Source organism: Trichosurus vulpecula, chromosome 9 (genome assembly GCF_011100635.1).
Source record: "Trichosurus vulpecula isolate mTriVul1 chromosome 9, mTriVul1.pri, whole genome shotgun sequence".
In the NCBI taxonomy this organism is placed as follows: domain Eukaryota; kingdom Metazoa; phylum Chordata; class Mammalia; order Diprotodontia; family Phalangeridae; genus Trichosurus; species Trichosurus vulpecula.
Window position 1 is genome coordinate 198,952,428 of NC_050581.1, and position 24,377 is coordinate 198,976,804.

The following is a 24,377-nucleotide window of genomic DNA, read 5'->3' on the forward strand; positions in this document are numbered from 1 at the left end:
TTGAAGCCTTTGCTAAAAATTGAGCTGCCTTGTTATGGCAGAACTTGATGCGGGAAAAACCAGCAACTAATTTACTTGAAGCTGTGTTTTCATCTTCCTAGAGATTGCTCATCTTCCCTTGAGGTCATCCCACCTCAGCTCCTTGTGGGACACTGATTGGTCATCGTGCTGTCATCAATCCACAAAAAGAGGAGACGGCACGAACTAAAACCACAGACAAACCTGTGGAGTGACGCTGTTTCATGTTTCAAAGTTTATACCAAATGAATGAAGTCATCTTTACTACCCAAGCAAGTGAGCAGCTATGGAGGAGGAGAAAGTGAGGCTGCTGACCTTGCACAGCCTCCCTCGCTCAAAGCAAAGTCCGTTGCAAGCCACGTCCTCACCTCTCTGACGTCACGGACCTCTAAACCACCCGCCAGCTACTGAGCTGAAGTACTTCAGAGAGCATTAAACAGTCCAGGGGCTGGTGAAAATAACAAATAAACAACCCTAACCAATGGACCCAGAAGCACAAGAATTCATAGTAGAGACTGCTTTGCTGAAAAAGCGAGTGGTTTAAAAAAAAAAAAAAAGACAATGTGGCTTAAGAGGACCAGGCTGGAAGACCCGAGTCCTGCCGATTCTTGGAAGACTTTATTCTGCACCTGCTAGTTTGTCTTCTTAGAGGGCGTTTCCCCACCGGTGGGCCCTCCATCGGTGACGTCACAGGTCAGGCCCCTCCTCTCCCCCCCTTAGGGTCCAAATGAATGTGGGGGGGGGGCCTCCTAATCCAAAAAAGCCCCTCCTATCTCAGGAAGGCCGCAAGGCCTTCAGAAATCCTTGATTCCAGCCCTAACCCTCTCTAAAGGCCAGGGGACGGTGACGGAGGCTCATAGAGTCCTCCGGGCGTTCTGGGAGGGAGGGGGCTGCAGCAGACTGAGGGTCACCGTCCCACCACCATCCCGGGGCGCTGGACTTGGGGCTCCGGAAAAGCTGACTTCAAATTCTTTCCAAGTTACTAATTCTCCGGGGGAGCTCGGGCAAGCCCATTCCCTTCTCTGGGCCTCAGTTTCTTCATCTGTCAGAGGACGGCCTCAGAGTCTCCTCGGGCACCTGGTCCCTGAGCTCGCGATCTTACAGCCCCTCCCTCTCCCCCTCCCCCAGGGTTCCAAGACTCCCGGCAGGGCTCCCGGGCTCCGAGAGGGAAGAGGAAGCGCATGCGCGGCTGGGGTCTGGGGGGCCTTCCGCCAACCGCTCCCACCCCCTTCTCCCGGGCCACGCTCTCTGCTTCTCGGCTGGAAACCCTCCGCGCTGTCGGGGCCTCATCTTCCACCTCGCCGGAGGAGGATGGGAAGACAGCAGGGTGCAGAGGAGGCGGGGGGTCGAGCTTTACGGCCCGGGGCAGGGCATAACGCACGACAGAAAACCTCTCGACGCCCAACATGGCGATGACCCCGGAGGGAGCACGAGCCCTACGCCGGCGAGGAGGGCTCGGCAGTCAGTGACGTCGGCATCCGGGAATCTCGGCTGGGATTCTGGCGCCCTGCCCGCCGCGGGGACAGCGCTGACGCCACCGCTGCGCAGGGGGAGGGGCGGGGCTGCCCGAAGGGCCAGGACGCTCGCACCTGCGCAGACGGGTGCGCCTCGCCACTCCTACCCCCCCCTTCCCCATCCCCCGCACCGCGGGCGGGGCGACGAGCAGGGTTTCCCATCATTGTTCTCTAGCCGGGTCCGGGTCCCGAACTAGGGCGTGCGCTCCGCCGGAAGTCGCTCCTGAGCTGGGGGCTCCCTCCCCGGGTGGTGCGACCCCGGCCCCCGCGCCCCGGAAGTGATCGGCAACGGCGGCGGCGGCGGCTGCCAGGAGGAACCCCGAGCTGTCCAGCCCCGGTCCCGGTCCCGGCCCCGCAGCGGCGGCGGCGGCAGCTGCGGCGGCGGCCTCAGCCTCGCCCCGGCCGGCCGTGCGTGCGTGCCCGCCTCCGCTCCCCGGTCGGCTGCAGGTGAGCGCGGGCTCGCGGGGCGCTGGGCGCCGGGCGGTGGGTGTGTCCGGGCCGGGCCGGCCAGGCCAGGCCTCGGGAGCACGGCCCGAAGGTCACCCCGCCCCGCGCTGGAGCATTCATTAGGCGCCTGCTGTGTGCCGGGCTCCGGGGGGGCGGCGGATGGAGAGGAGAGCGGTAGCATTATCCATTCATTAGGCGCCTGCTGTGTACCAGGATGTGGGGCGCGGGAGGAGGCCCCCCTATTGAGGAGGGTGGGGATGAGCCGCAGCATCCATCCATAAGGTGCCTGTTGTGTGTCAGGCCGGGAAGGAAAGGCGCGCCCCTCCTTTCGCTGGGGAGAGAGCTGCAGCATCCATTCAGTATGTTTTTGCTGTGTGCCGGGCTCCGAGGGGCAGCTCTTCACGGAGGTTAATGGAGAACCGCAGCTTTCATTAAGCTCCTGCTGTGTACCAGATCTTGGGAGTACCGAGGAGGAAAGGGTTGCCCGCCTTCTCGGGAGGGTGTTGGGAGAGCCGCAGCATCCATTTATGAAACGCCTGCAGTGTACCAAGCTGGTTGGGGGTACCCAGGAGGAAGAGGGCGACCCTCCTGCGCGGGGTGAGGGGAGAGCCACAGGATCCATCCATTAAGCACCTGCTGTGTGCCAGGCTCGCCGGGGACGGGGGACAAGGCGGGAGGAAAGAGCCGACCCTCGATCCGCCTTTGGGGGGAGGGGTGGGTAGGAGAAGATCTCCCAGGGAGGAGAGGGGGAAGCGGCGGGGGGGTGGGGAGTGGGAGGGGGGAGAAAGAGTGTGTGTGATCGCTTGGAAGACCCGGGCAGGCGGCTGCCCCTGCCCTCCGGGAGTGCCCCTTTTGCTGGGGATCTAGAACGCCGGAGACATCTATTAAATGCAATATGTTGGCGAGTGGGAGGAAGACCCGGGTTTGAGTCCGGCCTCATAGCACCCACAGGGCTTTGGCCTCCGAGCCAGCCCCTTGACCTCTGGGCCGGGCGCGGGAATCCCGCCTTTCCGAGCTTACCTGGGGGTCAGTCAGTACGGTTGACTAAGCTAGCCTGCGATGTGTGGGGATCAGATTAAAGAAGAAAAGACGGTCTTGGTGGCCCTGTAGCTGCCAAAGGAAGGGAAGGGGGGAGGGCCCTAGGGAGGTCCAAAGGGGCGCTGTCTGGTGAGAAATCCGGGTGCGGGATGCTGCCGCCCCACCTGATACATATAAAGTGACTGGAGTGGGCAAAGGGGACCCTCCCTTCTCTGCCTCCGGAGGCCGAGCCAGCAGGGGCCCCTCTCTGCCCCCGGGCAGCAGGTTTAAAGCGAAATCTGGTGCTTGAGTCTCCTAGATTGGGGTAGGGGAGGCTGGTCTGTGTTCCAGCCTTCTAAAAGGATGTTGCGATTTCGCGTGGTAGTTGGTTTGGGTGTGGATATGCTGCGCTGTTTGGTTTTGATTTGGAGGAAGGAGAGGGGAAGGGGAATTGAGCCGCAACCTGAACCTTTGAGGGAGTCACCCCTCTTAGATGAGGTCGCCGGATTGAAGGAGATAAGCGGATTTAGCAAGGGGGGGGGGGGAGGAAAGGGAGGCTTCCTCTGCTTTTGGTTTGATTGAGTTCCAGGCTTTGCTCAGTCACTTGCTTCCTACGGGACTTGTCCTGTTTGGGCCTCAGTTTCTTCATTTTTTAAAGGCAGGAGTTAGGCTAGAGAATCTCCTAAGGGCTTTTCAGACTGAACTGTACTGACAGGCCTTTGCATAAAACCCGGATTTCTGACCGAGCTGCTCTGTTAACTCCAGTGCCACACCCTAAAATATATTTCTGAGATGCTGACTTGCTTTTGTTTTTAAGCTAAGGATTTAGTTTCTATGTGCATTTTTGAAATGGTTAGATTTATTTTAAGAGTTCAGTTAAGAGAAAAATTGACCCAGTAGGTTCTTTATATTATGGAAACTTGTTTGTCACAGATGATTTCGTTGTTGAAAGTGATTCCTCAGGGAGGCAGCCTGGCATAGTTAATGGAGAGGATTGGATTTGGAGTCAGGAAAACTTGGTTCAAATCCTGTCTTTGTATAGAGACAGGACAAGGAACTTATCCAGGCATCAGTTTTCTTATTTCTAAAATAGGATGTTAATGCCTGGAGTAAGTACTTCGCTCACAGGGATGTTCATTTCCAATAAATATAATCTCTAAATCCTGTGTAGACTTAAAAAAAACCCCACTATATTGATATTACTTATTATTAAAGCGACTTAAGGATGTGTAGTTCTAAAAATAATTCAGTAAAAGAGCCTCCTGCCAGACACTTGACTATTATATTTCAGGTTAAGATTTATAAATTATCACAGTGAATATTGTGTCCTTAGCTTTATGGTTATAATTAAATTGTGAAAAAGGAATGATGCTACATTTATCTTTTCAGTAAGTTAAGCATAAAGCCGTGTAAGTCCTCCTGTGACCCTACAAACTCTTCACACTGTGATTTTTGTGTTCCAAGTGTGCCTACAAATGATGTTCTTATTGTTTGTGCGAATGGATGTTCAGTCACTTATTCCTTTGGCTAATTATCTTCTGTTCACTTATCAAACCTTAACCAGTTTGAGTTGTGGGAAGTAGTGAGTGGTTTTCCTTTGTGGCTTGGAATTCAGCCAACCAAAGAGGAAAAATCTGAAAAATAGAGCTTTTGAAATTTCAGAAAGGATACTTCAGAGATCCTTGACTTCATTGGCACCGTGCTCATGGTTGTAGACATTGATTGGTTGGTTTGTTGTCCGTCGTTCTTAGAAAGGACCAAAATGATATCACTGTGTTGGAGTCAAGGTACAGTGTGTCTAACTGTGGCGGATCGGACCGATGCAAGCTCGGAAGGCCCTACTACAGATTGGTCACCAATAGTCCACATGAATATTTGGAGTGAAGATGTCTCTGAATTTGTGTGTTTCACATTGCTTTTGAGCTACTGTAATTCTGCTTTGCTCATAGAGCACAGCACCTTCTTTAATGAGGGCACACCATGCTGGGCAGTCTTGTGCCAGTGTCTCCCATGAGAAACCTCTAGATTGTCCTTGTAGTGCTCCTTCTGACCTCCATGTGAGTGCTTGCCTTGTGCGAGTCCTCTGTGACAGTCCTTGAGGCCTTACGTATGTATGACATTTGAACAGTGTGGCCAGAGCAGTTGCACACTCTGCAGTACGAGTTTCAATGCTTGGCAGTTTAGTTCAAGAAAGGACCTGGTACCTTATCTTGCTAGATGATCTTCAGAATCTTCCTGCGACAGTTCAAATGAGAGTGATTCAGAAAGACAAAATAAGGATTTGGGGATCATGGTTTAAAATATAGCAATGGCTGGCTCTTGACTAGGGTTACAGTGTAGCGGATGAATGCTCGAAAGAAAGATTTTCACCCACTGTTATAAGTGAAATGAAAAGGGAAGGTGAGAACTACCAACCTCTATTTAAGCAGCTGAACACCCTAGAGAACGGCTGCAGGGTAGGAAGAGCTGCAACAGACATGCTTACCAATTTACAGGGGAGACCCAGGCCACAAAAACAAGCCCCAGGCCTGCTGATGGGTGGCAAGGAACTCAGAATGAGACACACCCCACTTACTGGCATCCTCAAAACCTGCAGTGGGGCAGACCTTGTTCAGGAGCACCAGACTGGATCCTTGAGTTCAGCTAAACTGATGAATTCAGAAGAAACAAGATGGGTCAAAGGAGTGATAGCAATTCCTTTGGCAAGACACAGGGACCAGAGCTGGGAAGCCTGGTGGGGAGCTTTGGGGTGAAGAGGAAGGGAACTGAGAGGGAGTAGGCACGTACTGGAGACCACTTGGGTAAAAGAAGAAGTGGGGGAAACAGAATGTAGCCCTGGCATGACATAACCAATCAGCAAGCACCCTGTGAAACACTGTGTGAGGTATTGGGGATTCAAAGACAAAAGAAAACTGGGCCCGCCATCATAGAGCAGAAGCCATCTGATGGTTTTAGGGGTGGAGCATGGAGGGGAGCAGGTACATTGGGGGTGGGGTGGCTGGCCAGCTGGCCCATGGAGTTTAAGTTGAGCTTTGAGGGGTATTAGGCATTCTTAGAGCAGAAGAGTGGGGGAGGGAGGAAAAGTTATTGAAAGGAAGGCATCCTAGGCCTAGGGAGTCTTCCATACAAAGGTCTCCAGGAGGGAGATGAGGAAATGTGTTTGAAATACAGCATTAAGATCCGTTTGGCTGAACAGTGACACCCAGTGGAACACGCTTATGCCTGGCAGGTAGGGAGAAGGTAGGGAGGGAAGGACTTCGGGACACCCAGCAGAGGAGGTGGTGTTTGATCCTAGAGATTATTGGCAACCGTTACACTCTTAGAAGCACAGCTCATGAAGATGCCCAAAAAAGGTTCTTACTCCCAAAGACCTGGTCCGATACCAGAAAAATGATAATATGATCTCATCAGTGCAAATGATCTTTAAGGAAGACCCAATCCCATGTGTTTTGCCCTGATGAGCATTGCCTTTCTAGCTCACTTGCAGCTGAAACCTGTGTCCCAGTAGTCTGGGAGCAACTCAAGAGTTGGTGCCATCTTTTCTGTTGGGGAGTAAGCATTTCATCAATACTTTTTCGTTGTGGAGGACTTCATCTGGACCTTTGGAATTCTTCCTCTGCCAAAATAATGACAGGTGATAAAGTATTGTCTTGACTTAATGATTTCGTCATCCTGGTGGTTGACAGCATGATTCGGAGCCCTGACTAAATGAATTCTGACCAAAAAGAAGAGACGATTGTAGAGAAGTAGAAACCAGTTCCTTTGTGGAGGAGCTATTTTTAATTACTGATAGCAATACCCTAGACTTGAGTATGGCAGATTTCATGGGGGTTCTGAGAAAAGGTTGGAAGGATCCCATGGCCTAAAATTCTTGGGGACGACATAACCCGATGAGGAATGGGATGATGCTCTGAGAATTGAGATTCTGAAGAGAGAAGTAAAACAATTCTAGTGCAGAGCTCTCAGGAATCATCCATCCCAACTCAGATTTGATTTGACTTTTGTATTAACTCTATTAACACTTTTTGTTTTTAGGGGTTACAAGTAGACCTGTGGTTTCACCGCTGTAAGTAGGAGGTGTCTAAAGCTCCCAAGGGCAGCTGAACCAGATTAAAATATAATTGGGAAATAATTAACAAATTAAAGTATAATAAAACAATTTAATGTTAATATGTGATTTTCTAAGTCATTTATATGGCTGCTTTTCTCTGAGTTTGACACCTCTGGTATAGGTGGAGAAAAATAGGTCTCTTTGAGAGATTGAAGGGCTTTTCCAGGGCTGCACTCTCAAGTCTGACTCCTCTGCATCAGTTATTTCCCATATACCTTTCCCTCCTTCCCCCCCATCCATCTAATGAGATACCCTATAGCAGAACCTACTGACACAGTGACCAGGTTGGACGGTGTATACTGGTTTCCGTACCTAGAGCCCTCGCACCCCGCAATGAAAAGAGGGCCATCCATTTCCTTATTTCTTCACAGAGCTCAATACTGAAAGTTAGTTACTCAACCTTGGGTTTCATTTTAATAACCTTTCCATTTATGTTGTTATCATTGTGTATTTTGTACTCATGGTTCTGCTTACATCACTATGCATCACTGCATGTGATTGAGCCTCAAAATTCCTCCTATTCATCCTTTCTTATGGTGTAATGATGTTCTTTTCTATTCGTGCACCACAATTTGTGCAACTCTTCCTCAGTTTAGAGCAGAGGTTCCCAAAGTGAGGGATACCATCTCCTGGGTGGGCACTGGAACAATTTGGGGGTGTAGTAGTAGCCTCAGGTGCAGTTGGGGTGGTGTGTTGAATAAAAATAAGGGGGTGGTGGAAGCATAAGGAAAGAAGAGAAGAGAAGAAAATTCTGAAAAACTTTGTACATGTTTCGTCTGTTGTGTAACAGCTAAAGTCATAGTGATTACATTATTTTCCAAATAAACACACAAAATTCAAGTTATAACTGATCAGTAATCAAGTACGCCAACAGGTCTTAACAAGCAAGTGTTGGCAGGCAAGCCAGTAGCACATTGTAGGGGAAGTCCAGCATGTATCATTGGCAGGAATGTGTGCGTGTAATGATTTGTTTACACTATGATACTGGACAGCCACATAATGTAATATTGTGTCATCAAAATTTCAGTGCAGGAAAAACTCACAAATTTATAATAAATTATTAAATTTAATGTGTGTGTGTGTGTGTATAAATGATGCAAATTTCTTTTTTTTTTATATTTCATTCAGATTTGAATTTCCCGCCTTGACCCACATTGGTTACCAAACCCCACCCCTTGATTACATCTTCTCATGTCTACATTTCAGTGTCTCCCCCCCCCCTTCTCATCCTCATACACTTTTTTCTTTATAAAGGGAAATGCCAAGCCAAAATATTTTTAGTCTCCTTGACTTCATTTCGGATAGCTAGCATGAGAATAGTTTCTCCTCAGTTGCTAATAGATTTGACAAAAGTGGTGAGTTTGAAGATTCAAATCCAGGATATCAATAATAAAAGTCCCATTATCTAATACTGGTCTGGTTTAATAGGCCTCGTCCTTTGTGAATGAGACCTGGTCTGGCAGTTCTTTTGAGATACAGAAAAAGGCCTTTTCAGAACAAAGAAAGATAGTAGATATGCTGATTTGCAAGTGGCCAACATCCTCCACTGTTCCCTAAAAGCAGTTTTATCTCCTACGTTAGCCACCAGTACGGTTTCAAATCATATTTTCATATAATTTCTGTAGAAACAAAATACAATCATACCTTACAATTCCTCCCCTTTCTGTATCAATTTTTTTTTTTGTTTCCACATCTTTCTCAAATTTCTTCCTCACTTTCTTGCCTATATGAATTCTTCCCCTCATCATCTCTCCTTTAAGATGGGAAGGGAAGGGGGAGAGGTCGATCAATGCATTGACAGATTAAAAGGGGGCAGTCCCCTTTATAAATACAGCTACAGAGACCCAAAAGAAAATGATGATGAACAATCACTTGTCCCTTTAAAATTCTGATGCCCCATCCCATCGCTGTCTGGCCTGATGAAGTTTTCTGGTCCTTGGTGCTTGTTTCAGCCATCTTCAGCCCAGCTCATTTTCTCTTTGTCTCCCTGTAGAAATCCTCCTTCCCTTGTCCATTCTCTTACAAAACTGACCTTGGCACAATTTTAAATTACCATTCCTAATCCTTATACTCTTATCATTCTTACAAAATCAAAATTGGAACCTTGGCCAATTGTCATGTTTAAGAAATTCACATTAGAACCCAGGTTTTTTTTAATACTTTACATTAATCCATTATCCATTCCTCCAGAAATGATGTGGATTTAAAAAAAAAAAGTTAAAAAGTTAAAGAAAATAGATTTCGGGGGGGGGGGCGTTGCTGAGTAATTTTTTTTTAAAGGGGCAGTAGACCAAATAAGTTTGGGAACCTCTGGTCTAGAGGATAGGTCTGGGCTCAGTCAGCAAGCTCTAGGTTGAAGTCCTTCCTCTGTCTGCCTCAGGAGATAGCAGCTAATCCTCTGGATGCTTAGGCAGTGTTCTGAGTCTTGTTCAAAGCACTTGCTAACCTGCCTTGGTAGAGAGTTTCCTAACCTGGGAGGTCCCAACACAAATGAAATCCCAAGCATGGTGGGAAGGTTCCTCCAGTTAGTCAGCAGCCACTTGTATGAGGTCCTGTGACTTAGATAGGATGTGCCCAGTGAGATCCTCAGGTCACAGATAGGAAGAGTTCAGCAGCTGTTTTCACATCATTGCAAGTTAATTTTCTAAAATGTTTGCTGTTTCACAGATCCTCCACTGGGGGCTCAGCCAAGCACTCCGCCCTCATTGGTTATCTCTGGCTTTGCCATCTTTGCCAGTTTGTAGGGTCAGTTACTCCCGTAGTCGTTTCCATTTGCACTTTTCTTATGCGTGATTTTTGCAAACAATCTTTCACATGGTATGTTGTTTTTAAACTGTTCACCACTTGTGAAAAGATAAGCCCATTACCGATGTGAGGGCAGGTAATGGAGGGTGAAAGCCTGGCATACTGCAGATGGTTCCAAATGAGCTCTGTAGAGTGCTTTGAGCAGGAAGAAGAAGGAACCTTGTGGCTCTGGTTTGGGAAAGAGAAGAGTGTAAGGATAGAATGGCCTGCTGCGATGGCGGATGGGAAGGAAGATGCCTGGCCCAGAGTAGGTGCTGAGGATGCTTGTTGCTTGGATGGAAAGGGGCTTACTGAGAAGGTGAAGTCCAGTCTCCTTATTCTAGTGCCTTCCTGCTGTTGATTGCTCCCTTTTTGTCCTGAGTATAACATGATTGTATATGTCTGTGTGGGTGTTGTCCTCTTGAGAGCAGGGGCTGTCTTTTGCCTTTCTTTGTATCCCTAGCACTTAGTGCAGTGCCTGGTGCATAGTATTTGATTAACAGATGCTGGTTGGCTGACCGACTGACGAGTACCTTGCTGCATTCAGGTCATCAGGCATAGGCTGATTCTACTTTATGTGATTACTGAGCCACTGGCATTTTGTAGAAAGATGATGGAGAACAGGAGGGGTGCTTTCAGCACCAAAGAATGGCAGATAGCGTGTAGTTTCATTGTTTTAAATAGGAAAGGAATAGAATCTCTGCAACTCGAGGCCTGTGAGCTCGACCTAGGTTCCTAGTAAAACTCTAAAACTTATTATTAAGGGAATGCTAAGTGAACATGGAGAAGAGGAACCCTTGATCACAATGAGCCAGCCAGCTTCATCCAGAACAGGTTAGGCCACCGCTTGCCTCACTTTCTTTTTGGAGATAGTACCATTATGTGGATTTGGCACTGGTTGAATGACCAGTCCTTAATGGTTCAGTGTCACTTAGGAAGGAGATTTCCCACGGAGTGCCCCTGGTATCTGTACCCAATGCTGTTTAATGTTGTTTTAGCTGGGTCTTCCATCTCAGTCTTCACTTCATTTCCAATCAGCTGCTGTGCTTGGAACATCCAGCCCCCCCACCCCCACCCCCCAGGATAAGCTCATTAACTGAAATCCCATCATCTTGGGGATTGTTTCAGCTTTGATACTCATCACTTCCTCAGCACCCCTAGCTGCCTCTCCCCTCTGATTGGAGGGAGAAGCAATAAGCTTTTCCCAAAGCCTCCCTTTATAATGGGATCAGAATTTTCCAGCTAACTTCATTTCCCGTTAGCTCTGCTTGGTTTCAACTCTGAACAGCACTGGGTACCCTGTTGGAGGCTTCCTGTCTGCTTTCAGGATCCAACACTTTGCACAGTGCTTAGAACATAGTAGGCCCTTAATAAATGTAGTCAGTAGACTATCAGGAGCTTCCAGCTCTTTTGATTCCCAGACTTTTATTCCACTTGTTTTTCTAGGGGGTTGGGGGGTTGGAGAGAAGGCCTGTTCTGTGTTCCCAAAAGGATCGATCGCATAGCATTTATAAGAATCACAAGGTTTATTGGGGAAATGAGGTTGTGGGGCACAGAGGTCAAAAACTTTGTCAATGACATGTCAAATAAAGGTTTTATGTCTGTCAAATGGGTAAGAAATCTGTAAAGCCTTCAGTAAGCCATGCCCCGATCCCTGGGGCCTTGGCGGCTTAGAGGACAGTGGGGATGAGGAGAGGGCTGCTGGCCTGGCTCCTTGCACCAGAGGATGGACAATAAATTGAGACCTTGACCTTGACCAAGACCTGAAGTTTGCTTGTGGGAAGGGGGTGCTATCCCTTGTCAGTTGTGTGGTGAGGCCATTCACTGCTTTCTGACTGGGCAGAAGCAAACTCAAAATTCCTGTGAAGCCCAAAATGTTCCCTGATATATCTAATATAATAGGTGGATGATTCCCTAATGTAATAATCCCATCAGAACAAATTTACATTTTTGAAACTCAGTTATAGCAGACTCACTATAACAGAGAGGAGAGAATTCTGCATTTAGAGTCATTGGATCTGGGTTTGAATTCCTGGCTCAGACGTTTGCTGCCTCTGTTACTGTGAGCACTTATAATGTCTCTGGGCCCAGTCCATAATATGAGGGAGGCTGAAGAGGATGACCTAGCAGGGTCCTTTATAGCTTTCTCACTGTGACCTGTGATTGTGGAAGTTAGAGCACAAATTAAAAGTTGGAATGTACCACTTTGTAGAAAGCATTCTTAGTCTGGTATCAGGTGGTTTAAGTGGTATGTGAGTAGGTTCTATGTAGCGCTTGATAGAGATGATGGTGGGTTCTCCACAGATTGTGCCATTAAAAAAAGTAAGGACATGATAAATCCTTAAGTGCCTCCTGTGTGCCAGGCACTGTGCAAATATTATCTCATTCAGGCCTCATGATAGTCCTGGGAGGTAGATACTACTGTTATCTCTTTATTTTGTAGTAGTAAACTGAGGGAAACAAGTTACGTGACCCAAAGTCACATAGCTAGGAAGTTTCTGGGTCTGGATTTGAATTCGTGTCTTCCTGACTCCAGGTCCAGCGCTCAGCCATTTGAAGCTAGAAATACATACTATACGTATCTGTGTGTGGCATGTGTATATATGTATAATGTATGCATATGGCTGTGTTAAATACTGAATTTCTGTATTAATACTGTGCGACCACAGGCTTATATATCCAGGATCTAGTTGGGAGGAAGCCAACTTTGAGCTGCTCAGCATTGGGTCACAGTAGAATTTGGAACTGATGCCTTGATTTTCTTGGACTGTTCCATAAAGCCCTCAGTATTAGCTAGAACCTCAGTGAGGGATTGAGGGATGGGAAGAGCTCCTGTTTGGAAAAGTGATCTATTATGGAACGGTGCAGTGTATCCATAGTAACTAAGGAAGGCTCCCATGAAACTGATGACCCCCTGTGCCTGGGAGGCAGATGCTGGTCCCCGCAGTACCTGGCCGGCCATCTGCACTGCTTTTCTGTAGAGGTGCTGCAGTGCTGCTTTTGATTTTAAGAAAATAATTGGACTTACTTGGTCAAGATTTTGTGAACATGCAGCTGGAGAGACTTTAGTCTGTAGTTTGTCCACTTCAGAGGCTCGGATCAAGGGGGGAGGTACAAGAGCACTGCAGTTTTCTCCCCCCACCCCTCCACGAGACAAGTGATCTGATAGAGGTTATCCATGTACAGTCAAATGTCAGACAGAGGTGCTGCTGGTTTCTGTGCTCTGTAGGTGGGCTTAGAACAAGGGGATTGTCATTTTGTCTAGACTTTCCAAGTAGCATTCTTACACAGACTGTATACTGGGAGCATCACTTTTAAGACCCGAGGAAGATGGGGGTGGGGGGAGTTATATGTGTGCAAATATCACTTTACTGTATGTGTGTGGGGAGGGACTTGCTGGCATGAGAAAAACAGTGAATCTTCTAGAAAAAAAGCTGTGATGATGGTGGACCCCCTACACCTATACATATACTTTTATTTGATCATTATTTAGTGTTCCCAGCATTTTTATAAACCTACATTTTATCTTTTTTCTTAATATTTTATTTTTTCCAATTACATGTAAAAACAATTTTTAACATTCATTTAAAAAAATTTTGGGGGGTTCCAAATTCTCTCCCTCCCAATTTGATATAGATTATATATGTGAAATCATGCATAACCTTTCCATATTAGTCATATTGTGAAAGAAAACATGGACTAACACCACCCCCACCCCACCCTCCAAAAGTTTTTAAAAATAGGCTTAAATCTGTAAACATCACCAGTTTTTCCTCTGGAAGTGCATAGGATTTTTCATTACATGTCCTTCAGAATTGTCTTCAGTCATTGTATTGCTGAGAATTGCTAAGTCATTCACAACTGATCATTGTACAGTATTGCTGTTTGTGTGCAGTGTTCTCCTGGTTCTGCTCACTTCACTTTGCATAAGTTCATAGAAATCTTTCCAGGTTTTTCTGAATGCGTTCTGCCCATCATTTCTTATAGCACAATAGTATTCCATCATAATCATATACCACAACTTACTCAGCTGTTCTCCAATTGATGGGCATCCCTTCAGTTTCCAATTCTTTGTCACTACAAAAAGAGCTGGCATAAATATTTTTGTTCATATAGGTCCTTTTCTTTTTCCTTTGATCTCTTTGGGGTACAGACCTAGTAGTGGTATTGTTGAGTCAAGGGTGTGCACAATTTTATAGCCCTTTGGGCATAGTTCCAAATTGTTCTCCAGAATGGTTGGCTCAGTTCACAGCTTCACTGATCTAGTTTTCCCACATCCCCTCCTACATTTGTCGTTTTCCTTTTTGGTCATATTAGCTAGTCTGATAGGTATGAGGTGGTACCTCAGAGTTTTACTTTGCATTTCTCTAATCCACAGTGATTTAGAGCATTTTTTTATTTGACTAGATAGCTTTGATTTCTGTCTGAAAACTGCCTGTTCATACCTTTTGACCATTTGTCAATTGGGAAATAACTTGTATTCTTATAAATTTGACTGAGTTCTCTATATATTTGAGAAATTAGGCCTTTAACAGAGAAACTTGCTGTAAATTTTTTTCACACTTATGATTACTGTGTATTTCCCTCCATTCTGTTCCCTCCCTCTCCCCCCCCCCATTTATCCTCCTCTCTCCTTTTACCCTTTCTTTCTTTTCTGGACACTACCTCTCCCCAATCTGCCCTCCCTTCTATTATTCCTCTCCCCCACCTTATCCCTTCCCCTGTAGGGTAAGATAGATTCCTATACCTAACTTGAGTATGTATATTATTCCCTTTTAAAGCCAGTTCTGATGAGAGTAAGGTTCAAGTGTTGTCTGTCACCACCCCACATTTTTCCCTCTACTGTAAAAACTCATTTGTACTTTTTTTCCTATTAATTTTTAGTTTTCAACATTCACTTCCACAAGATTTTGAGTTCCAAATTTTCTCCCCGTCTCTCCCCTCCCCCCACCCCAAGATGGCGTTGCACCTCTTTTGTGTGAAATAATTTGCCCCATTCTACCTCTCACTTCCTCTGTCTCCCTTTGCATTCCCCTTTCTCACCCCTTAAATTTTTTAGATATCATCCCATTATATTCAACTCATACCTGAAACCTCTGTCTGTGTATACTCCTAACTGCCCTAATAATGAGAAGGTTCTTGAGATTTACAAGTATCATTTTCCCCTGTAGGAATAGAAACAGTTTAACTTTGTGGAATTCCTTATGGTTTCTCTTTTCCTGTTTACCTTTTTGTGCTTCTCTTGAGTCTTGTATTTGAAAGTCAGGTTTTCTGTTCAGCTCTGATCTTTGAATGTTTGCAAGTCCCTTATTTTATTGAATGTCCGTTTTTCCCCCTGAAGAACTATACTCAGTTTTGCTGGGTAGGTGATTCTTGGTTGTAATCTTAGCGCCTTTGCCTTCTAGAATATCATATCCCAAGTTCTCTGCTTCTTTAAGGTGGAAGCTGCCAAACCTTATATTATCCTGACTGTGGCTCTATTATAATAGAATTATTTCTTTCTGGCTGCTTATACCACCTTCTCCTTGACCTGATGACTCTGGAATTTGGCTATAATATTCCTGGGAGTTTTCTTTTGGGGATTTCTTTCAGGAGGTGATCAGTGGATTCTTTCAATTTCTATTTTACCCTCTGGTTCTAGGATACCAGGGCAATTTTCCTTGGTAATTTCTTGAAAGATGATGTCTAGGCACCCCCCCCCCCTTTTTTTAATCACGGCTCTCAGCTAGTCCAATGACTATTAAATAATCTCTCCTTGATCTTTTTTTTTTTCCAGATCAGTTGTTTTTCTAACAAGATATTTCACATTTTCTTCTTTTTTTCATTCTTTTGATTTTGTTTGTTTCTTAATGTCTCATGGAATGTTTTGTTTCTACTTGCTGCATTCCAATTTTAAGGAATGATTTTCTTCATTAAGCTCTTGTACCTCTTTTTCCATTTGGCCAATTGTACTTTGTTAAGCAGTTGTTCTCATCAGTGAATTTTTTTTATGCATTTTTCCATTTGGTCAATTTTGGTTTTTAAAGAATTCTCTTCAGTAGATTTGTGTGTCTCCTTTACCATTTGCCTTTTCTGTTTTTTAAGGTGTTATTTGCTCACTATATATTTTTTTGCCACCTTTACCAAGCTGTTGACTTTTTTCACCATTTTTTTGCATCATTGTCATTTTTTTCCCCAGTTTTTCCACTACCTCTCTTATTTGATTTTGAAAATGCTTTTTGAGCTCTTCCACAAATTCTTTTGGGGGCTGAGACCAATTCACATTTTTCTTTGAGTTTTTGGATGGAGCTGTTTTTATGTGCCTGTTGTGCCATAGACAAGTCTCAGCTGTGGCCTTGTCCCTTTGGCCCCCTTCCTCCCAATCATCACCTTACCGTGGTCCAGCTCTCTGACTGCCCTGATGGGTGAGCTCCCAACTCTGTCTGATCGACCAGATCTCCATTACAGGCTGAAGCTGCCTCCTTATCAGGCCTGGCAACTGAAGCCACCTCCCCTTCCCCCTTTCCCGTGTGTTGTCTAGGCTGTTAAAATAGAGACTCTTGGAGGGCAGCAACCGTTCTTGCTTCTGATTGTATCCCCAGTGCTTGGTTTGGCATCTGGCAGGCACTGAAAATGCTGTATCTCTGTCTCAATAGTAACAGTACTCAGCATCTATCTTGTGTCAGGCCCTTGCTAAGTGCTGATGATACAAAAAGAGGCAACAGACAATCCCTGCCTTCAAGGAGCTCACAGTCTAATGGAGGAAATATGTACAGACAAGCTATGGACAGGATAGATGGGGAAGGGAAGGGAAGTACCATTTATATAGTACCTGCTGTATGCCCAGCACTGTGCTAAGTGCTTTTTATAAATAGTGACTCAGTTGATATTCATAACAACCCTGGGGGAAGGGGCTGAAGAAATTGAGGCAAACAGATTAAATGACTTGCTCAGGGGTCATAGAGCTGGTGAGTGAAGCTGCCTTTGAACTCGGGTCTATCTCAGTCTGAGCTCAGCACTCTTTCCCACCTAGCTACCTAGGTGATTGGCCAAGGTCACAGTGATTGTAAGGGGCAGAGTAGGGTTGCAAGTTCAGGCCACTGCTCTGCGCTATCCCTAGGCCCCGCTGGGTAAGAAGGCACCAAGTTTTGCTTGTTATCTCCACATCATCTTATTCCATCTCCACCTTCTCTCTGCTCACGGTGCTGATTGAACCTGGACTCCTGTAGTATCTGAGGGGCCTGTTTTGCCTCCATTTACTGCCCCTTCCACCCTTCCTGAGCCTTTGTCTGACCCCGGGTTCAGAAGCTTTCAGTTATTCCCTGATGCCTCAGTGATAAAGTAGAAACGTTTCAAGCCTGGATGGCCACGTCCTGCCTAGCTTTCTAGTCCATTTTCATGAATCTTCTTCATAAGCCCTATTCCAGCCTAATGCTGTTACTTACAAAGCCATTCTGCTTCCCTCTGTCTGACGTTGTCCTGGGGGGTGGAGAAATAAGGAGCAACTTGAATCTCCTCCTGTGGGGGGGTGGGGGCAGAGTCTCTGGTGGCCTACAAGAGGGCTGCTGGGGATGCTCTTTCACTTTGGGAAGCAGCAGGGTGTATGTGTGCACGTGTGTGTGTGTGTGTGTGTGTGTGTGTGTGTGTGTGTGCGCGCGCGTGCGCACGTGAAATTTAGCCAGAAGCTACTGAAGTCAGATTTAAAAACAAGGTTTAAGGCAGTAAGCAGTAGTGTCTGTAGCATGTACACGTATATGTATATACATTCTATACACGTTCTGTAGCTATTGTAGGCACTCACGAATTTGGCTTCTCACTCTTCCTTGGCTGAGCATTCAGCACTTGAGCTTAGTTGTGCACATGCTCATACTCCTGTCCGTCTGGTCTCTCTGCCAGGAACTGGGGAGCCCTTTGTTCTTTTGTAACATCTGGGTCTAAGAAAGCTTAATCATCAGGATCTGAGGTGATCACATTATTATTTCAAATTGTATCCAACCCACAGGGAAGGATGGCATTAGCTAGCAGGAAGCTGGCCAGCTTGAGACCATGTCACCCAAGATCTGCTGGTCTGGAGAAAAGATGACTTGGAAGGCAAAGGGTGGGCGCCTAATTGATGTTCTGTGGTGTGGTTCTTTCTAAAGATACCTATTGGATGGCTCCTAATTCTTACCTTCACTGTGTACTCTTTCCTGTTCCTCTTTTGCTTAAGGGTACCTCGTAACATGGGAGGCTTCCATTTTGGGGTGGTGGTGGAGAAGTATTACAGGGTGATAGGACCATTAAAAAGGCATCAGTGATACAGTTTAAAAGGAGCTGAATTTCAGTAACTAGCTTGCTGCCATGAAGTAGAAAGAGCTCTTAAGGTCAGATTTGAATCCTGGCTCTGTTATACATGGACCAGCTTTGGGACCATGGGCAAATCCTTCAACCACTGGGCTTCTCTTTCTGTTCTTAGTTCATTTGTTAAATGGGGATGCTTTGTTGGGGATATACTTTGATAACAGGGTTGTTGGGGTTATGTACGGAAGCATCTTGGAAGCTGCAAAGTATTTATATAAATGCACCTATACCTATTATTGGTAACTTTCTCTGTTTTAACTCAAAATTTGTAGCTAAGGGGGAACAAAAAAGGTATTTCTCCCCCCCCTTTTTTTTTTCCACCTAGTTTGTTTTTTCTCTGGTATAGGAAATTTCCAGGAAGGAACTCCCTCTGCTGATGCACACCCACACATTCTCTTCACTTTATGGTCTTGTAATGGCAACCACAGTGGCATAACCAGGATGGCATGTTCTTAGATCCGCTTTACTAAGGAAAGCAACTTAAAAATGGTCAATGATCTTCTTTAATTACATGGAAAAAATACAAAGAGAAATAAAGACCAATAGACAGGTTTCTACCGCCTGAATCAAAGCTTTACATCCACCACTGAATCAAGGGAGCCTTTACCTCTGAGGAGTTGAGGAGCTCTGAACATAGGGCCGCTCAAAGTCTTGACCAGGGAACCACAACTTCTTTCTCCTAAGTGAGCCCCCAAAGCAAAAGCTCACCTCTCACAATATATGCTCCTTCAGCTAATAGCTCAGAGCCAGAAGACAGCAAAACCCAACTCATTGCCTAATTAACTTAATAACAAATGGTATTCAAGCCTTCCTACATGCAAGCAAGCTTCCCTTAATGGGCTCCACATGAGGCCTATTGATGGGGGGGAAGATCTTATTCCCCATTGACCTTACAAGTCTTTGAGACATGCCTGGGCACTTAAGCTCAGATGATTTCCCATATCCTGGATGTGTTAAGAGGTGGGATTGGAACCCGGGTTTTCCAGGCTCAGAGAGTAGTCTTCTATCCACTACTCTAAACTGCCTCAGTCTTTCATTTTTCTAACAAGTTTTACTAAGAAGATACAAAGTAAAGAGTGACTAGATTTTGAACCATTTTGTAATATAAGCAGTTATTAAGTTGTTAGGTGCCTAGTACTTTGTGTCAGGCACTAAATGAGGTGCTGGGGGTATGAAGACAGTCATGAACCATTCTTGACTTTAAGGAGCTTGGGGTTTATTGGAAAACAACATGTACCAGAAATACGGACGTGCAGGGGAATAGAACTGAATTTCATCATCGGCATTCCTATCGATGTAACCCTAACTCCCTGACTCCTCCCAGTCCTGGGAGAGCGTTCTTTGTGTCCTGTACCCCATGAAGGACATAGAGAATACCCTTGAGGGCTCGCAATCGGATCGTGTTGTGTAGAGCACATCCCATCATTTTCCAAACATGGTGACATCTCAAGTGATCCTTGCAGTGGCCCTGGAGGCGGGTCCTTTGATGGTCCCCACTTTGTACCTACCGTACTTAGTGTTGGCTTTCCTTCCACAAGAGAGTTTCACTGCTCTGGAAATCTTCTCAAATGTACACTTCTAATTTAAAGATGTTATCACTTCTTATCATAGAATATTCACAGTAAGATGTCAAACAGTACATGCAAACATTTGGCACTTAACCAAGACAGCCTCCTCACTCTGAAGGGTTCTCTCCCTATGCTTAGTCTGTATATGTATGTATCTTGAAACACTGAAACGAGGAAATAAATGATTGCCAAATCTTAATAGTCTTGTTGTAGTCCTTCCTTTCTATGCCTAATTAACTTTTTTTTGTATTTGAATGTACTTTTATTTACAGTACAATTGGGTGCAAGCAATGACCATGATAATATTATACCGTGTATTACCACCTAAAAAAGTTTTATATCCCTGCTAATTACCATGTCTTTACTGAGGGAGCTCGTGGATAAACTATAACAGAATGCTTTGGCAAGGCCAGGGTCCCTGCAATTTGATACCCCCATTTCCCCTCTCCATTGCTTGTCTGTCTTGTCTCTTTTTTTTTTTAACAAGTTAATAGACATATTTCCCCCCCTCTCTGAGGTGGTAAGCAATTGATATAGGTTATACATGTGCAGTCATGTAAAATATTTCCGTATTTATACTGTATTTAAAATGAAAGTGTTTGCTGCATTTCTCTCGTACTTTTACTATTAGCCAGCCATAAATTCTAGTTCTAAGATTTGCCCAGTTTGCCATGGCAAAATAAAACCTAAAGCTCTCTAGGGAATAATACTTCTGCCATACATCCTTGGCATAGCAAAGTGTTCCACCTATATTAGATGTTCAGTTAAAAAACCTTTGTAGATAATGACTTCTGTCATTAAGTAACAAGAATCTGTTTGCTTTGGAGTCCCCAGGAGCAAAGATAGGGACCATGGGATAATTTGATCTTCCTACTATATAGGATAACTAGTTTTATTATGTTTTAGATTAGCAATGGGTTAGGTTTTTCTAGATTGTTCTACGTCATCTCCAGTATGAGAAGTACGTCAGATGATTTTTACCTGATTAATATTGATTTAGTTTTGACGAGCGGCATACTTTTGATTCAGAAGTCTGTTTGAGCCCTCTCAAATAAATAAAGAAGGTTAAAGCACAGCATACACATTGGCAAAGATGCTAAAAGAACAGTTAACGTGGAGGGGCTCCAGATCCACAGGCGCACTGACAACTTCTGGGTAGAACTGGGAAGTGGCCCAGCCATTCCAGACATATTTCACATTATGCAATAAAAGTTAGTATATTGCCTATGGCCTTTGACATCTCAAACTCACTACTGGGCATATACTTCTGACAAAGTCAGACAAAACCAAATCCAACATATGCCAGAATATTCAAAGCAGCCTTCGTGGTTGTAGCGGAGAACTGGGGCTCCTTTTAATTGAGTATTGGCTCAAAAAACTATGAGGCACAAATGTGATGACGTTTCACAATATTGTCTCATCATAGGCAGATGTAACTTAAGGAAATTCACATTTATGTTTGAATGGGATGGGGGAGGGGCTGACAAAAGGCAATAAGCATTTCTATAACACCTGTGATGTGCCAGTCACTGTGCTAAGTGCTTTTCAGATGTCTCGCTTGTGCACCTACATTGATTGCTGAGGATGGAGTGAAGAAATTATACAGAATATTTGGTGACTTTAATGCAAAGGTGGGAAAAGGTAAGGACAGAAATATTTGGTAAAGGAAAGAATGAGAGAGGCCCAAAACAGGTAGATTCTGCAGAAGCCTCATACCTCTGTGTTAATACTTGCTTTCAAAAAAGAATTGATAGTCTCTGAACATGGCAAGTATCAAATAACAACATATTTTTACAGACAGAAAAAGACTCGTCATTAATATTGGATTCATCTTTGAGTCAGTTGTCTGTGTACTGTCAGATTGTCAGCTCATGAAAGCTAAGCAGGGAGTTTTTTAAAAAGAATAATAATGAGAAATAATGCGTGTCATTTAACCAGCAATGTATACAATTAATTAAAAACCAAAAAATGAGAAATGGGTGCCAGAAATGATATCAACACCAACATTAATGTCCAAAAGTGTAACCAGTGTAAATTAAATTGTCACAACAAAGAGACCAAGAAATCCCAGAAAGCCTCTCACCCAGCAACCATCTGACTGGCCAAATGAAGAGAGAGGGAGCTGCCAAAGGCACCACTGTTAGAATATAAACTCATTTGGAAAGTCTGAAAGGTACTTGCCTATAAAGAAGAAAGAAACAGCACCGAGGGCACTTAAAGACAGAAATTAAAGTACCTGAAATAGGGAAAAACGGAAAAATTTACAGAGACCATTTTAACAAACTCTTCTTCGTTAAGAACAGTGGAACTGCCAACTTGGACCCTACATTACATCCCCAGATGTCCTTATAGAGAAGGAAGAAATGTCATTAAAGAGAACAAAGATAAAAAAAGCTGGAGAATTTTACCCTTCATGCTCTAGGAGAAATACTGAAGGTAACATTGTGAAGGCCTTGAGAGGCTGATGTGCTCAAGGTATTTGAAAGAGGAGAAAACACCAAAGGTGTGGAAAAAACCTCAACTCTTGTTATACCCCCAAAAGGCGAAGGGAGCATTACAGTAACTCCTCACCAATGTACCTTCTTTCCCATCTACATGAAATTTTTTATGAATCATCCATACACAGATTTAGAGTATCTTTGATGAAAACATTAGTAACAGGCAGCCTCTCACAAATGATATTCAGCAGTGAACTATATCTTTACCATTTTGCAGTTGACTGAAAGATATAGAGAACCTAACTAGTGAAGGTCCCAGAGAAAAGATGAAATTCTCCCACCCTCCAACATACACACACACACAACCCATGGTGCTATTACGGGGGTACTTATGGGGGTACTTTCCTGTGAGAAAATAATGTGTATATTATTGGAATAACCCAATGCTTTTTCCTTAATTGTTTTCTCTGTCACGTGAGGGGAAGGGGAAGGGGAAGGGAGGGTGTTGAAGTGACTGATATAAAGACAAAACACATCAGTAAAACATTTTGAAAACATGGATACATTTATGTAAGCAGCACACACACTCCTTTCCATTTCCCCTCTCACCCCAAAATAACATTAGTAATTTAAAAAATACTGCCTTTCTTTTCAACTGGTTACTTATAATGTACTTATAAGGGCTATGTTAGAATGTCATGGAATTACTGCCTACTTAAAGGTTGGTGAAGTCAGCCTTCTTACAGTTCATTCACTTGTATTATTGTTTTAGGCTTGAGGAAAATGAACCCAAGTTCTTTTGGGGAATCTTGAATGAAGGGTAGTTCTGTAAGTGTGGAGAATGTAATGGAGGAAGAAGAATTGATTCTTCATTGGCTGTTGGGGGATAGTTCCCCCTAAAGCAAAGGCCGCTGGGTCATTTGTTGGGGCCCTTGTGGGGAAGTGTATTTTCTCAGGGCCAGGATGAGCCAGATGGTCTCTGAGGTCTTTTCCAATCTAGGATTCTGTAAGTCCTTTATGTTTCCTGTCAGGTGGAAGATTTGAGTCTTTGTGTGGGAGGTCTCTTTGTGGAAACAGCTGGGAGCTAAATTCTTTTTTCAAGGAAAATCTTGGCTTGGCAGAATGAGCCAGAGTGAGAACATCTCCACTCATAACGTAGGTCCTAATTGTGTTCCCTTGGGTTTATGAAAATAACAACGAAACAACAACCACATCGCAAGCTGCTTGCCCACCATCCCTGACTTGACCCCATCTCAGGAATCTCTCATTTATATAATGCGTGTGCTTTATCTGCTTTATCTGCACAACAGCCCTTTCAGCTCTGCTGGCAGATTTTAGCTCCATTTTACAGATGATGAATTTAGAACACAGGGAGATGAGATGGGTTTCCTGGTTGTCCAGTGTTGTGTCCAGTAAAACATCACGAAAGTGCGTGGAAGTGCTTGACTCTCAGGAGAGACTTTGGGTCAGCCCTCTTCCTCTTGCTCTTGACACAGTTATAACAGGCCTCACTGTCTGACCTCTGGGCACTTCTGAAAAGTGGGGAGAGAGGCAGGAAATGAGTTGAACTTCTATTCCATGTGCTGTTTATTTTGGGAAGTTCCTCACCTCTCAAGTCCCTGGCTCCCATATCATTGCACCCTGCCAAACCTTAGCCTTGGATCACTCCCATCCACATCTGTCACCTTCACTCCTCCATGCAGGCTGTTGAACAAAGGTGGAAAAAATCGTGGGGCCATTCTAACCGGGTCTGCTCCAGATTTACATTACACAACCTCAGCTGGGCCCTCATTGGCACCAAGCCATTCTCCTGTACTTCCTACTGTCCACGGCAGCTCTTCCAAACCTTCTCATCCTTCCTCAGACCTCCCAGGGCTCCCTCCCTCACATTTCTCAGCTGAGAACCTTGCCTTATATTTTACCAGAAAATTGAGGCCACTCACCAAGAGCTCCCTCCTCTTCCCTCTTCCTCATCTCCTTTTACTCTGATGCCTCCTGTAACTCTGTACCCCTTTACCCTGTCTCCCTTGAAGAGGTGGACCCACTCTTTACCAAGGCCTACCCTCTGCCTGCACAAGCCATCCCATTCCTTTCCTCAGTCCTCCACTATTGCTTCAATTCTGTAACAGCTTAAATATAGGCAGATAGAGCAAAAGGAATA

General features: G+C 44.9%; 1 protein-coding gene across 2 annotated transcripts in view; it reads left to right on the forward strand.

The window, feature by feature from the left end:
* The first annotated feature begins 1,680 nt into the window (after positions 1–1,680).
* Positions 1,681–24,377, forward strand: part of RALA (RAS like proto-oncogene A) — a 58,084-nt gene continuing 35,387 nt past the window's right edge. For both annotated transcript variants that reach the window (XM_036738885.1, XM_036738886.1), the window contains exon 1: positions 1,681–1,979. The gene's annotated coding sequence lies outside the window, so the exon portion shown is untranslated. The remainder of the gene's footprint in view (positions 1,980–24,377) is intronic.